General features: G+C 49.7%; 1 pseudogene; it reads left to right on the top strand.

The window, feature by feature from the left end:
• The first annotated feature begins 4,472 nt into the window (after positions 1-4,472).
• On the top strand, positions 4,473-6,764 carry LOC136142009 (transcription factor SPT20 homolog pseudogene; annotated as a pseudogene).
• Positions 6,765-16,639: the final 9,875 nt, after the last annotated feature.

A 16,639-nucleotide genomic window follows, 5' to 3' on the forward strand; every position in this document is an offset into this window, starting at 1 on the left:
TTCTCAGCGTGTGCATCTCTGTCGAGCTGCTGTAGGGGCGGCGGCAGCTGGACTCCTTAGAATCAGCCAGCGTGCTCGTTGATGTGCTCAGAAGGCTCCAAAGATGGTGTGCACTGAGAACATTTTCAAAAAACCTCATCCGGTGGGAAGAGCAGGCAATTAGGGAGCTCAAGTGCAGGGGGTGCTGAGCCATGGTAAGCACTGTCTGGCCAACTAAAGCTCACTGGAATACACGCACAGCCAGGGACAGAGACTCACCCAGTGCACGTGTGGCCAGACTGCCTTGGGGGTCCTCCCGGGGAAGAGTAAGGCGTGGGCCACACTCTCCACTGTTGGCATCGTGGGCTGTAGTAGCTGACAAAAACCTCACGTGGAATCGCCCCGTTCACTTGGATGGAGTACAATTTCACTTCTCCACACGCCCACATATATCACGGAGCACACTGTCTCCATCACCAAGAGTGAATGGCCGCATTCTTCCGTGGCTCTTCAGCCACAGGTGTAGCCCGTGCTGCCGGGGCCCTGCCCATCCCCCCGAGGTACTTGCCATCCTGTACACGAGGACTGAGTATTACTGTAAGCACTCCTGACGCTCTCTCTGAGGGCACCCAGGCCCCAGGAGCATGGGTGGCTCTCACATGTGGCAACCCAGAGTGATGGGAGATAATGCCCTCAGGACTGTCGTCAGTCAAATGAGAGAGAGGAGTGGATGGAGAAACAGCCCAGCCTCCTTGCCTCTAGGGTAGAACAACCTGAGCTTGCTCCGTACTGTCTCCCAAAGGGCCCCAGCAGGGACCAGTTGTCCACAGCGGCCTTCTGCTCACGACTGTGCCTTTGATCACCTTCTTCCCCATCCCTGACTGAGCTGCCCTTTCCCTGAGCAGCGTCTCTCGGGATGAGCTCCCAGATAAACCCCGTGCACTCGAATCCTCTTGTCAGGGTTTGCTTCTGGGGAACCCAACCGGAGACACAGTCAAGACCACAACTGAGCATCTCGCCCATCCCATGACAGAGTGGGCAGATGCACCTCTCTACTGAGAGAGGGGTACCCGGGGATGTCAGCTTAGGGGCTGCATTTGGACCAAGCTCATGGTTTACAGAGCAGGGTAGTGGAGGGGTTCCTAACCAGGGGGATGATTTTGCCCCCGCAAGGCCTCTTGGGCAACATCTAGAGCCATTCTGGGTTATCACACGGGGGATGAGTGCTGTTGGCGTCCAGTGGGTAAGGCCAGGGATGCTGCTACACGTCCTACGGTGCACAGCACAATGCCCCCTCACAAACGTCACTAGTGCCGAGGCTCAGACGCCCTGGCGCACTACAGCGCAACACTCTGAAGACCCGGCTCGGGACGCCTTTCTCACCGCTCAAGAGGGGATGAAATATTTCTTCACACGAGTCTTGAAGTAAAGTAACTAGAGCACGGGGTCAACCGTTCCTTCATTGTTGTGCCAACTTTGTGCCAAGCGATGACCAAGTCGGTGACCAGACAAAGACGGAAAAGGCATCGTGTCTGCCCTCAGAGAATCCAGAGGCTGGGCGTGGAGAACGGTGCAAACACACACTCGATTCCCTTCCGATGCGAAGCCTGGCTCTGATACGGCGTGTGGTACGTGTGCTTTGGCAGAACGGCAGAGACAAGGAGGCGAGCTCCTTGGAAGTCAGGAAGGGATATTTGAGGTGATGGGTGGAGGTCGGCGGGTAACCAAGCAGAGAGGGCACAGAGCCCTGAAGGGGTGGGCCTGTCGGTGCCCGGTGACTGTGCTCAGGGCACAGAAAGCAAAGGAAAGAGAGGAGAGGAAAGAGGTGGGGAGCAGACAGGCGCCAGGTGCTGAGGGGCCTTGTCTGCAGGGCTGGGGCAAGGTGAGCAAGCCAGGCACCCCGGGCACCGGCCCTGTTGGGACCTGCACAGGCCGAGGGTCGCTGTCTCCTTGCACCCTACACCCTGGGCTCCCGCTTGCCTCACCCTAGCCCCAGCCCTCCTCCTCTGTCATGCTGAGAAGCTACCGGGCCTGGTCTGCAGGCTGGGGGCAGCCCCCAGAAATCCTGGACTTTACTTTTCAGAAGGATAACCTGACTCCAACACAGGTCCACTGTGCCACTTCCCCTCCAACAGAATCTACCTCAGATCCCCAAGAAAGCAGAGCTTTCCCTTTCTAATTAGCCTCTCCACCTACACGGAATACTGTCCCAGACTGGTACTTTTCCAGACCCAACACACAGCAAATTCCTGAGCACAGAAGGTGAAGGGGATCATGGTTGGTGAGAAGCCTGCAAGAGGCCGGCAGGCAGCTAAGTTCATCTGTTCAAGTTGGAAGGATAGGCAGTGCTTTGAGTGAGGGTCAGAGCTCCTGTTCACCTCATTCAGTTGGGCTTGATTAAAGTTGGCTATTTGGATGATTGGATAGCAAACTATGGTTTAACTATCCAGTCTTACGCTTAGCCTAAAGGTGGGCATGTGGAGGGGAAAAGAGAGAGACAGGGAAGGATGCTTAAAAGAGCTAAGAAACTAAGCCGATTTCAAGCCCCCCCCCCCCCCAGGCATCCACAAGTATTCACATTGGCCTTTCGTATCCGCGGGTTCCGCATTTGCGGTTTCAACCCACCACGGATCAAATATAATCAGATCTGCAGAGGGAGAACCAGCGATGGGGATATGGAGGGCCTACTGTAAGGACTTGAGCATCTGAGGGTTTTAGCATCCTTGGGGGGGCGGGCGGGTGTCCTGGAACCAATCACCCGCTGATACCGAGGGACGACTGTATACATTTGCCCAAAGACAACTGATATGCCAGGAGAAAATTATTCTTGTCTATTGCTGAATGAGGGACATGTTTAAGGAACTCTTAGTCAAGGAGTTTTTAACCCTATGTCGGTAGACTGTATCTACTGTAATATGTAATTATCGTAATTGCTATTGGTTAGAAAAACACATTTATTTTATAGTAGTCTGTAATTCAGGAATTTCACCAGTTTATCTTGGATTCTTCTCATTTGTGACTTCACTATGAATATTGTATTATCATTATGTCTACACCTAAACATCAAGAGATTCTTTAAAACAGAAAACAAAAAAAAACCTGTCCAAAAAGGCTGGCAGATTGCAAGGCAACAATATTAATGGAAAACAATGGCCCATAAATTACCTAGGACTCAATCATACCACTCCAAACCACCACTAGGACTGTAGCTATGGTCTACAGTTAGAGTAACCATTTAAGCTGTACTGCCGTCACCTGGAACAACAGTTCTCAACCCTATCAGATGCAAACCACCTTTTAAAACAATTTAATCCTGAATGGAATTCTTAGACGATATAAGGTACCTACCACACACTTTGAAAAAGACTATAAAGTCCTTTCTGAAATACCTAGAGAAATAAAAGGTAAGTACTTCTGTAAAAGAATGTCATGTTACGTGCACATCTCTATGAACACCATGAGGCAGGAGATCACTGGAAGAATCAATGAAGAATTCTGATGCTTGCACCAAATACAGCGAGCCTGCATGTAGGCAAGAGCTATGTATGGGGACTCTTTTTTGTTTTGTTTTGTTCTGTTTTGCGGTACGCGGGCCTCTCACTGCTGTGGCCTCTCCCGTTGCGGAGCACAGGCTCCGGACGCGCAGGCCCAGCGGCCATGGCTCACGGGCCCAGCCGCTCCGCGGCACGTGGGATCTTCCCGGACCGGGGCACGAAACCCGTGTCCCCTGCATCGGCAGGCAGACTCTCAACCACTGCGCCACCAGGGAAGCCCTATATGGGGACTCTTTGGGTGTGTTAAATTGGCGATGGACACCAGGCGCAGTCCTGCCACTGGGAACAAACAAGCCATTCCCAAAACAGTGAATAATGCTTGGTGAAGCGATCGCCAAGAAATGACCACCCTTCATGACCTTCCCGGCAACTGCAGTACCACGAAAATTGGTGCGTATTAAAGCCACACCGAAAAATGATAGATTTTTATTTTGTTGGCTGCTTGTGCTTTTCAAGGTTATAAGAAAAGAAGGTGTGGCGAAGCCCAGCCCTTGGTGGAAGTGCAGACCCCAAAACCAGAAGTGAAGGGGGCGGGCCTGCGCCCAAGAGGCAATAGAAGGATGAGGCCTGAGCCTACGATCTGCGCAGGCGCACGCACGGATGCGCGCGCCTTCGGGGGGATGTGCGGGGGTGGGGGGCGTGGGGGGCGGAGAATCGCTTACATTCACATCCGGGTCATCTGCTGCCACGCGGGGCGAGCGAGATCCAGCGCGGTGGCCGCTTGCACGCCTTTAGGTCTTTCCCTAAATCGCAGGTATTTTGCGCGCTGCTTCTTCGGGGGCGGGTGTCTTGGTGTCCTTTTGGAGGTGAGGCTGGTCGCGCCACTGTGGAGTGGCCGCGTTTGCAAGAATGCTCGTCGGTACTGCAGACAGGGTTTTCACCCGGTTCATGTGCTCACTTACATTTTCTCTTCCATTAGGCCCCCCATTTTGTACCGCAATGGAACAGGCTCTAGAACGAGCTTTGGATCGTGCGGAGTATATCATTGCAAGTGCCCGACAGAGACCTCCGGAAAGGAAATACCAATCTAATGGGGAGAAGTCTCTCTATGAAAAACTTTATGACATTTATGTTGAAGAATGTGAAAAAGAGCCTGAGGTTACGGAGGAATTAACAAGCAACGTGAACCTGTTAGAGAAGCTTCTTAGGAGAGAGTCGTTGCCGTGTTTGGTGGTCAGCCTGTACCCAGGAAACGAGGGCTATTCGCTGATGCTCAAAGGGGAAAATGGATCATCTTCGGAGATCATCCGACTGCCCTACGAAGAAGGGGAATTGCTCGAATACTTGGATGCAGAAGAATTACCTCCTGTTTTAGTGGGTCTCCTGGAAAAGTCTCAGGTTAACGTTTTTCATCACGGGTGTGTGATAGCAGAAATACGGGACTACAGGCAGTCCAGCGACAGGGAACCTCCCCATTACCAAAGCAGGCGTATTCTCTTACGTCCCACGATGCAGACTTTAGCCTGCGATGTAGAGGCCATAGCCAGAGATAACCAGAATTGGACCCAGGAGGACAAACTTTTGCTTGAGAGCCAACTGATCTTAGCTACAGCTGAACCACTGTGTCTAGACCCTTCTATATCTGTAGCGTGCACTGCAAACAGACTGCTCTATAACAAACAAAAGATGAACACTCTTCCCATGAAAAGGAACTTCAAGAGGTACTCTATGACCTCTCTGAATTGGCAGCAGGAGCTGTCTCGTCCACCTCCTAAGCTAAGAGCCCTGACTTCCTGCAAAAGAATAAGAGGAAGTAAAACAGGTGGGAATTACGGCCTCAAAACTTTTAAAGCAGGAAGTTGTGTAGATATGTGGAAACAGAGACGCTGTGACTTGGCCGTACCTTCTCAAGTGGACGTGGAGAAATATGCTAAAGGGAAGAAGTCTGTCAGATGTGATGGCTCACAACCAACAGTCTGGCCAGTGCGTGAGGTACAAGGTGATCTTGCATTTGGATGTGACGCTGGCTACCAGTCCCAGGCAGCGAGGCTGACCGTCAGGCAGCTGACTGATAATTCACTTGCCTCTGGAAAAGGGTCCGGTACAGAAGCCACGTGGGAGAGACAGCCGTCTCCCCCCCACTCCTTCGCAGATGACCATCCCTACAGTTTCCCGCCCGGGGCAAAGTCTGATGCTGGGAGAGTGGTCAGTCGGCCCGAGGAGTCGGTCCAGGAGAGCACCCGGTGTCCAGTGCAGATGTCACACAGCTCCAGTGGCTCAGCCGGTCTCAGGCAGCCTTCTCCAGGGAAAGAACCAGAACAGCCTAAGACTGGGTGGGTTCAGTCTTCAGTGCCCGACAGAGGAGCCACACATCCACCTCCACCCACGCGACTTCCTTGGCACTCAGGAAGGAGCTCCTGGGGTGAGAGTCTCACTTCACAGCAGGCAGGCAGCTCTCAGGCCTGTGCATCTCCTGGCCCTGCTCCTAAGCCACCAGGTCTCTCCCAGAAATCCTCTGTGGGGCAGAGCCCAGTTAGCACGCTTCCTGCCACCGCCCTGTCCACTGAGGGCTCATCGCGGACGACCTCGGGCTCCCGGGTCACGGTCATCTCCGTTGGCCTGAAGGTCATCAGAGAAGTGGGCCCCAGACGCGGAGGCCAGGCCTCGGGGAGAGGCTGTGCCACCAGAGCCCCAGCTCCCGGGGGGATCCAGCCGGGCCACCTGCCCGCAGGAGCTCCGCCGCCGCCGCCTCCTCCTCCGGAGAAAAACGCTTCGGATCTCAGACCCTTTCCTGTGGTGCAGCTGCCCCGCGGTTCGCTCCTGCGCAGCAGCCAGCAGCCGGCCCCGCAGCCGCGCCTCTCCCAGCTGCTTCCCCGGCAGTGGCCCTGCGCCCCGCCTCCTCGGCTGCCGGCGTCCCAAAGTCTGGGGGCACGGGGTCCGGGGGCACAGGTTCCGGGGGTCCGGGGTCCAGGGGTCCGGGGTCCGGGGGTCCAGGGTCCAGGGGTACGGTGTCCGGGGGCACGGGGTCCGGGGGCACAGGCTTCAGGTTCACAGGGCGCCGCCGTTCCCAACACGGTCGTGCGTGCCGAGGAAGCCGTGGTTGTTCACCTCGGTGCAGAGGACGGCTTCCAGCCGCCCCAGGTGCTCGTGTTGTCCCCGCCGGGCTCTGGCCTGAGCAGCCCCGGGCTGAGCTCCCCGCGGCCGCAGTTGCAGTTCAGCGTGCACGTGCGCCGCCGCGACTTCCCCTCGGGGCCCGCAGCCCAGCAGCCAGGCCGCGAGGACCGCGGATAGAGGCCCGCCAGCCGCTCCCAAGCCCTGAGGCCTGGCTGATTTTCTCTCCTTTAGAAAACACAAAGAGCAGCGACCGAGTGCATTTCGAGTTTCACCCGCATTTGGGTTTTGTTTTAATGTGTCGCTCTTTTTTTACGTTGTTAGACGTACAAACTTTCTGCAGAGGCACAAGCCCGTGATTTTTACATAGAGACGGGGAAGTGCTTTACTAAACTGGCAGGGTTTCGCCGAAGCCATCGCTTGGGCGCTGGCTGTTGACAGTGGTTTTTATTGCGATGTTCTCAAGTGTATCCACATCCAAACTAGGGTCAGTTTAAACTCCTGAAGCCTGTAATTTCTCTCCAGCAATAAAACTGCAACACCAGTCAAGTCAAGATTAGTATTATTCTAACGAGATGTGACTAACACATAACTGTAGCAGCTTCACCCTTCTACGTGTACAGCTCAGTAGTGTTAAGTGGACCTCTGCCGTTGCTGTACAACAGATCTCTAGGGTCGTTTTCTTCTGGCAAAAGTGAAGCTTTATCCCCGTGAGCACCAGCTCCCTGTTTCCCTCGCCCCCAGCCCTGGCACCCACCCCTCTGTTTTCTGTGTCTCTGAGTGTGACTGCTTTAGATACTTCGTAGAAGTGGGATCGTACAGGATTTGTCTTTCGTGACGGGCTCATTTCACTTAGTGTCCTGTCCTCGAGGTCCCTCCACGTTAGCGTGCCACAGGAAGGTTGTAGCCGTTTACAGGTGCTTTCGGTGTACCTACGATATACTGACGCGGCCTACGAAGTATTAGAAACGTCCCTCGGAAGAGAGTGCACTTTCCTATTTGTTTATTCAGTTTAAAAGCTTTTTGCACCAGTGTCTGAAATGCAATTTTTATACATTTGGTTTGGGAAAAAAACAAAAACAAGCTAACGCTACCAAAAATTGATGCTTGTCATCTTGATATTGAGGCCATGGGATACCTCCAAGTGCGCAGCATGCTTTAGGGGCCCTTGCTTGCGTGGATGTCCCCAGCCCTTTAAAAGGAGCCCCCCACCCCCAGAGCCCAGCTGTTCTCCTCTAGGCTGCAGTCACTGGCTGTGAAAGGGGGATGTTGTCTTCTCTCTTTAGAAAATCGTTTACATTTTTGAGAACCCAGGGTTATTTGCAGAAGGTAAATATCTAAACATCTGGAAATGGGTTTGTCTTTCAAGTGTTTTCAACTTTGGTACATTCTGAAGTGGAGTCCCTCTCCCCTGAGTGGTCACCAGCTGGTCAGCTGTCCGTGCTTCCTCATCTCTTTTTACCTTCTTTCTCGTGTCAGTGGGGCTCAGAAGACCCCTGAAGTTTTCTGTTTTCTTTTGCCGTTTCTTACTGTGGTATAATTGACATAAGAATCAACCATTTTAAAGTGTACAGTTCATTGGCATTCACTGCATTTAGAATGTGGTGCGACCACAGCCTCTGTCTGCTTCCAAAACATTTTCATCGCCCAAGAGAAATCTCTGTACCCATTCAGCACTCACTTCCCAGCTTCCTCTCCCCCAGCCCAGGAAACCACCAATTTGCGTTCTGTCTCTACAGACTCCTCCATCTCGATTTTTCCTAAAAATGGAATCAGAGACTACGTGACCTCTTCTGTGTGGCCCCTTTCACTTGGCATAATGTTTTCGAGGTTCATCCACATCGTAACACGTATCGGCACTTCACTCCTTTTTAGGCCTGAATAACATCCCCTGGTTTGTGTACGCCACGTTTTGTTTATCCATCGTCTGTTGATGTACATTTGAGTTGTTCCCACCTTTTGCCATTGTGTATAGTGGGGCTATGAACAGTTGTGTACAAGTATCTGGAGGCCTCTCGTATTTTGTTCTTCCAACTTTGAAGGACAACCTGTGTATATAAAAGTATTTTTCCCAAGTACACATGTATGTTTCCCTGCCTTTTGCCCTAACCAAACAAAGGAAGTTTGGCAGTGCCAAAAGAGATGAGTGAAGAGGCAGGTAACCGGTGATTCTCACTGCGTTAACCCGGCTGTACTAACGTGCTACCGATCCTGTTAAGGAAAGATTTGGTCAGCTTGAAGCCAACGTGGCAGATATGCCAGCGGAGTGACACTGAGCCCATTAGAGCTTTATGTAGCCCACCCTGGACATCTTTAGGAACGGTGCCTGCGCTTTGAAGAAGTGACCAATTGCAAAGAAGACCAGTGCAATGACCAATTGCAAAGAAGAGTTTGTACTCAGCCTTGGGAGCCAACCAGACAAGTGAACTCTGAATCTCACTAGATTTTGTGTGCCTTCTCCCTTTTTGTCCTCACTCTCATCCTTTCAGATACTACTACACGGAGAGACCAGCTGACGTTGTGCTCCCTTCCCAGGCAAGCAAATAAATGCAGCTTTGTTTCAGATTACCATTTGGTGGTCTTTATTTCCTCCTACTAATCCTCACCAAGGTTGGTACTTGATACAGGATCCATTCTGAGCATATTAGCTGTCTGTGTTATGTGAATATACTTTTCACTGATTTTAGTATCATGAGAACCTGGAGTCTCTCCCCTACGCCAGGTCAGATCCATGCACTTCATCTGAAATTAGTTTCCTGCAGGCTGTGTCTTCACGACTTAGGCTGACCGTTCATAGTGAGGTGGTTGTGTGAAAGCGGCTGGCCTCAGAATTTTCCAAGAGACAGCAGAGAAACTGATCCAGGTGACGATCATCCAGGAAAATCCACGTGGAGCCGGTACAGCCTAACCTGCTTCAGAGAGTTGGGGCCCTTGTCACAGGATGGGGCTTTGGGATCAGGATTATATTCCTCGAGGATAGTATCAAGTGAAGAGAGGACACTGGTTCTAGGTCAGCACTGTCCGAAAGAAATAGATTGTGAGTTCTGTATGTTTAAAATTTTCTACTAGCCACATTTTAATAAGTAAAAGGAAGCAGGAGAACTTACCTTTAGTAATTTATCTAACCAAATATATCCAGAGGATTATCACTTCCACATGTAATCAATATTTTAAAATTCTTAGACATTTTATATTCTTTTATTTTTACTAAACCTTCAAAATCCAGACATTTCCAGCCTGTCTAAATTCGGATGCAAAATTTTCATCAGAAATCCTGGATCTGTATTTAGATTTTTACATAAAATTTACAGTTGAAAATGTAGATTCTTCTTCCAAATGTAGTTTTCCAAAAATTGAATTAAGTACCAGTTTTTAAAAAAATTTAATTTAATTAATTAATTTATTTTTGGCTATGTTGGGTCTTCGTTGCTGCACACGGGCTTTCTCTAGTTGTGGTGAGTGGGGGCTACTCTTCGTTGTGGTGCACGGGCTTCTCATTGTGGTGGCTTCTCGTTGCAGAGCATGGGCTCTAGGCGTGCAGGCTTCAGTAGTTGTGGCTCACGGGCTCAGTAGTTGTGGCTCACAGGCTCAGTAGTTGTGGCTCATGCGCTCAGTAGTTGTGGCTCACGGGCTCAGTAGTTGTGGCTCACGGGCTCAGTAGTTGTGGCTTGTGGGCTCTAGAGTGCAGGCTCAGTAGTTGTGGTGCACGGGCTTAGCTGCTCCACAGCATGTGGGATCTTTCCAGACTGGGTCTCGAACCCATGTCCCCTGCATTGGCAGACGGATTCTTAACTACTGCTCCACCAGGGAAGCCCTAAGTACCAGTTTTTAAATTTAAATTAGTTAAAATTAAATAAAAGTTTCTTCCTCAGTCTCACTAGCCATGTTTCAAGTAGTCAGCAGCTGCCTATGGTATGGTGTTGATCAGCGCAGTTCTGGACGGAAGAGCAAAGCAGATCATAGAGACAGAGCGTCAGGCATGATCTGGATACCAGAGTACCTCTGGAGATAAGGCAGGAGCCGATCATCAGAGCACAGGGTTGGAGTGGGAGAGGTGACACTGGTTCCATGTGCTGTGCAGAGCTCCCAGGAATCCTTGCTATCTGCGGTCACCTGGGCCTGGGCTTGCAGGTAGAGGTCAAGCGGTCGCTGGAAAACAAGGGTCAGCCTTTTGCTAATTGTATTCAAAATGGCGATGCAGAGGCACTAGCCATCCCAGCAATGAATTAAAACTCACCTAACCCACGTGTACCCTGAGGAGCTTGGAATCTGAGGGAATTCGAGAGCGGAGATGCACCGTCAGCGCTTTCCTTTTCCTGTCACTCCTCCTCCCTGTCTAGCTTTGGGGTCTCCTTGGCACAGATGAAACCAGAGCGACCATGAGCTGGGTGATGGGTATATGGAGGCTCATTGTTCTTCTTCTCTCTACTTTGGTGTATATTTGAAATTGGCCATACAGCTGTAAATGGTTTTATTGCGTCTTGACTAATTGAAGGTTTGTGGCAACCCTGCATCAAGCAAGTCTATCGGCGCCATTTTTCCAACGGCATTTGCTCACTTTGTGTCTCTGTGTCACATTCAGGTAATTCTCGCGATATTTCAAACTTTCTCATTGTTACTGTATTTGTTATGGTGATCTATGATCAGCGATCCTGGATGTTACTGCTGCAACTTGCTGAAGGCTCAGACGATGGTTAGCGTCTTTTAGCAATAAAGTATTTTTAATTAAGGTATGTACATTTCTTAGACGTAATGCCATTTCACACTTAATAGAATACAACATAGTGTGAACATAACTTTTATATACGCTGGGAAACCAAACAATTCGTGTTACTTGCTTTATTGTGATATTCGCTTTATCGTGGCGGTCTGGAAGTGAGCCCGCAGTATCTCCGAGGTCTGCCTGTATGTATGCATTTGAAATCAAGTTCCTGATGTTCCTGCAGCCCCATTTCACACCTTGCCTCATCCTAACCTTCATCTTGCACCCAAAGTCATGCTGGGCCCTGACCCTCGGCTTGCCCTTCCTTCTTCCTGGCTTTGCTGCCGTAGCCGCAAGCAGCAAAGAGTGTGCAAGTTAATTGTTAAATTCAGTTCAACAAGTTCCTCGTTAGGGACAAATTACCTGAGTTTGAAATCTGCTAATTTTCCAATCAGAGTGAGTGCTTGCACTTGTGATTTGGAACTAATTACCATATGGTAAAAGCAAAACCTATGTGGGGATTAAAGTAAAGGTGAGGGAGGACAGGAGCTTATTTCAGTATCTTCCTCAGGAGCTCGTGGTAGCAAGTGGAGATGCCTCTGGGGTTGGGGTGGGACAGCTCACCTGTAGCACCGTTTTGCAAAGGCTGTTTGCTTCCTGTGCTAATACCCCTGAAATGTGACCTTGGTCTTGAGGGGAGAGCACCTTCATAGGCCTTCACGTGGCCTTCGTAGGCCTGAATTGGGTCTGGAAAGGGAAGAGTCCTTTCAGTTTAGCTCTTTCATCTAAAAATACATCTCTACTTTTGCTTAGATCTGTCCTCTGCCTAAAGCTGCTGCGTGAGTTACAAATAAAAACATTTGCTTGGGGGTGGAAGTGGTGACTTTAAATGCCCTTTGTGTGATCTTACAATGTATGTGTTAGGGAGAGCTCATCTGAGAGAATTTGAAGAATTGTGGGATAATAATTGCTGCAGAATACCACTGTGATCCGAAATGTAGAAATCTGGGTCATTCACCTTCAGAAGTTCGTTCCAGTCCCAATTACTGTATTAATTAGTAGTTCTAAAGCTTTGGAAACTCATGCTAAAGAATAGTCAAGGTTTCAGGTAATTTACAAGCCAATGTAGAAAAACTCCTCCTGAGATAACTGCTTTTGAAATTTGGAACAAGAAAAGCTTTTCACCCCCGAAAAGGTAGTACCCCTCCTCCTTTCAGATAACTGGAATTGTACATGTTCTCAGGTTTCCTTTTGCACCTTGGCTGCCAGGAAACTCAAAACCAAATTTGAAATAGAAATTGCCAAGTTTATATTTATGGTTAGTATCTCAGCGTTCCTTGCTCCTTATTGTTTATTTCTGTTGCTTTTTGTTGTAGACTATTTCAGATCTTTTGTCAAAGGAAACTGGGAACAAATGGCTCCATACATGCATAAACGTGTATTAATAAATAGTAGCTTCTATTCATTTATATATACACTGCCTCTAATCTTTTAATAACCTTGCCTATTAGGTATTACTGTCCTCTTAGAAATGAAGAAACTGAGGCTCACATAGGACTTGTCCGAGGCAATAAAGCTATTAAGTGGTGCCCATGGTATTTTCTGTCTTCTTCTGAAGTCCTGTGCCTGGGTACATGTAACTAATGTGTTGACAGGTCTGGATACAGTGGCGGAATGTATACATGGAACTATTTTTTCCAATCACTGTTTTCAGTGCAGCACCAAGCCCCTTTTCCCGTTCTTTACTGACACCTTGGGCAGATCTCATAACTTTCTGGGTTATCTTGGTTGGTAAAGCTGACCAGTCCCAATTAGAAATTCACCATGGCATCCTCTGGTCTGGGGAGCAGAGAGATCAGACATCTTCTGCGGATATGGTCCTTTTCCAGGTCTGATGCTGTGATCTGCTGGGGGGGGAGGGGGAGGGGGCGGCTCCAAACAGGGGGCTGTTCGGTTTTGCACCTGGGCTTCTCCTCCCCTGGGGCCTCCCTCAGAGAAGAGCAGCTTTGCCTGCTGACTCCCACCCCCTTCTAAAGGTTCTGTCTCCCATCTCTTGGACAGCCCTCAAAGTAAGCCCTGTGCTCCTCCATATGGAGCTTTGGGAATTGCTGAGGTCCTTTTTTTGAACTCTGAAGGCTGTGGGGTCATGGATCAAGGTGGGCGTGAGGTTCTCATTTTCCTTCCAGGCATACTGCCCCTCAGTATCTTTGGAGCCTCTCTCGTTCAGATATCTGTCGACCACAAGGGGGCACCAGACTCCAGGTTCACACGCAACACGCAGCACGGGGAGGATTCGTTAAGCTCTGGCAAGAATTCCCTGCCCGGCAGCTTCCCAGGCTGCTGGGCGGGCCGCCGGCTCTGCGCAGCTCAGCCGGAGTTCCGGCCGGAAACTGCCCACTTTCCCTTCGTGCGGACCTGCCCCTCTTCTCGAGCAGGTCTCGTGGAGTTCTCCCTTACGCGTCTCGGCTTGGGGGAGCCGGGGGCACCCCTACTCCCCTTCCCACTCGGCCCGAAGAGAAAGCAGTCTGTCACCGGGAGCCCTTGGTTCTCTTCTCTCACCTTTCCGGTCCTCCCGTATTTACACAGGGTGGTGCGTGGTGGTTGCAGGGAACCGCCCCAGGTGTGATGGGGCCACGTGTACCAGTCCTTAGCACTCTCTCTGAGAGGATGTGTTGGCTGGCTGTTCGGAGTTCTTCTTCAGGATGTGGGAGCCCCTGATGCGTTTTGTTTCCAGCTTTGAGTTAGCAACTCTGGGACAACAGGAAAAGACCCACTGCATACACACACAGACACACACACACCCACACACACACACAGCGTTCCAGCCTTCTCCCATTCTTGTCTATTTAAAAGCTCTGGCTTTGCCCTCCCGTTTTCCGGTGGCATAGGGCACAGGCCTATGGCTGGTGAAACCATTTCTCAAAGGACTATTTGGGGTGAGTTTTCTAAAGAGTTTACTGTAAGACTTGAATAAGAAGTCACTGGGGAGGATGGGGGCCTGCTTGGGGATGGGGGGCTGCTTTAGCCCTCCACCCCTGTAGTCACTATGGGGGACATTCTTTGATATGGAAAAGTGACGTTCTCTCAGGATTGTGTAAAGAGTTATGCAATTATAGCTTTGAAACAAATCCCCTCATGCCTGTCCCCACCTAGCAAGATTCCTCTTGGGCTCTAATTGGCTCCTGTACGGAAGTGTGGTAACTTCTACTGGAAGTAAGAGTTGGAGAGGAAAGGTGATGTTTTTAGGAAGTGTTATTTGGGGCTATGAATCTTCTTCATACCCTTTGAGAAAGCAGAGTTATTGATTGATTGATTGATTGATTGATTGCGGTACGTGGGCCTCTCACTGCTGTGGCCTCTCCAGTTGCGGAGCACAGGCTCCGGACGCGCAGGCTCAGCGGCCATGGCTCACGGGCCCAGCCGCCCCGCGGCATGTGGGATCTTCCTGGACCGAGGCACGAACCCGTGTTCCCTGCATCGGCAGGCGGACTCTCAACCACTGCGCCACCAGGGAAGCCCCAGCAGAGTTATTCTGAAGTTATTTTTTTGGCATTGTTTGGAGAGTGGGGCGTTTGAAGCTGAGATTATGGAGGCCTATGGTGATTGTGGAGGCTTTTGGTCTCAAGTAAAACTACGGGAGTGTCTGCCTGTGGGAGGTGGTGAACACAGTCATTGGAAGAGAGGAGGTCAAGGAGACCAGGGGCTAGGCTACCTGAAGGACTATCTGTGTGGATACTGAAATCAGCAAGAAGTGTTACAAAGTGTTGGAGAGTGACCATGGATCAGGCCCTAGAATCTTCGAGGTATGCGGGGGAGTTGAATCCCCACCGTGGGGAAGAGGACTGGTTTTGTTTTGTTTCGCAGGTCCATTAGATCAAGATGTCCTTCATGTTGGTTGTGGGAGACTTCCTCAATGTTGTCTTTTGATTATTGAGAGCATGCTTGCATGCAAGGCCTTTTGCTTGGTTCTTGGAGGAGGAGTAAGGTGCATTCTCTGTCTTCAGCGGGATTAAAGCCTACTCAGAGGAAACAAATCGTAACTATGTGAGGTGGTAGACGTTACTTAAACTTATTGTGGTAATTATTCATTCATATATATATATATATATATATATATATACGTATGTCAAGTCGTTATGTTGTACACCTAAAACTGATACAGTGTTATATGTCAGTTATATCTCAATAACATTGGAAAAAAATAAAGCCTACTCAGAGAGAGAAGGGAAGTATGCAAATGACTATAAATCGAGGGCACTGTGGCAAACACTGTTAAAAATAAATCTTACTGGATCTCAGATGGAGAAAGACAAATACTATACGATATCACTTGTATGTGGAATCTAAAAAATACAACAAACTAGTGAATATAACAAAAAAAGAAGCAGACTCACAGATATAGAAAACAAACTAGTGGTTACCAGTGGGGTGAGGGAAGAGGGGAGGGGCAGAATAGGGGTAGGGGATTAAGAGGGGTAGGAGTAAGGGATTAATAAGCTACAAGAATATATTGTACAACAATGGGGAATATCGCTTATCTTCTATAAGTATAAATGGAGTGTAACCTTTAAAACTGAATCACTATACTGTACACCTGTAACATATAATATTGTACATCAACTATACTTCAATTTAAAAAAAGATAAATTGGGCTTCCCTGGTGGCGCAGTGGTTGAGAGTCCGCCTGCCGATGCAGGGGACACGGGTTCGTGCCCAGGTCCGGGAAGATCCCACATGCCGCTGAGCGGCTAGGCCCGTGAGCCATGGCCGCTGAGCCTGTGCGTCCGGAGCCTGTGCTCCGCAACGGGAGAGGCCATGACAGTGAGAGGCCCGCGTACCGCAAAAAAAAGATAAATCTTACTGGATGGAATTGGGGAAGGCCTCACAAAGAAGGTGACCTTTGGGTAGATCTTGGCTTGGATTTTGATAGGTTGAGATGGGTGTGGGAAGAGGGTGTTCTAAGTAGGGGAACAGCAGTAGCTAAGGAGCGGTGGAGGCTGATGTGTGCAGAAGAGGAGCTATGTATATAGCTATGTGTATAGCATGGTGTATGAGCAGAGCGGAAGGGAGGGATAAGGCCAAAATGACAGGTTGGCTCCACATCATGGATCTTCTTGGTAATTTAAATGAAACAAAGACGCTGCTGTTTACATAAGGGATGCAGGAGAGTCACAACAGGACTTATAACACTTTCGTGCCTAAAGGGAGAGAAAGAGATTCCAAAGTTCTTCTTCCACTTAACAGAGAAATCTGTTAGATATATTTGTTCCCTTATGGAAAGCAGAACTGACAGTTTAAGTATTACTATTACCAGAGCAACACATTAAATGACATGACCAATCATAGTTGCAGA

The sequence above is a fragment of the Phocoena phocoena genome, chromosome X, assembly GCF_963924675.1.
Source record: "Phocoena phocoena chromosome X, mPhoPho1.1, whole genome shotgun sequence".
In the NCBI taxonomy this organism is placed as follows: Eukaryota; Metazoa; Chordata; class Mammalia; order Artiodactyla; family Phocoenidae; genus Phocoena; species Phocoena phocoena.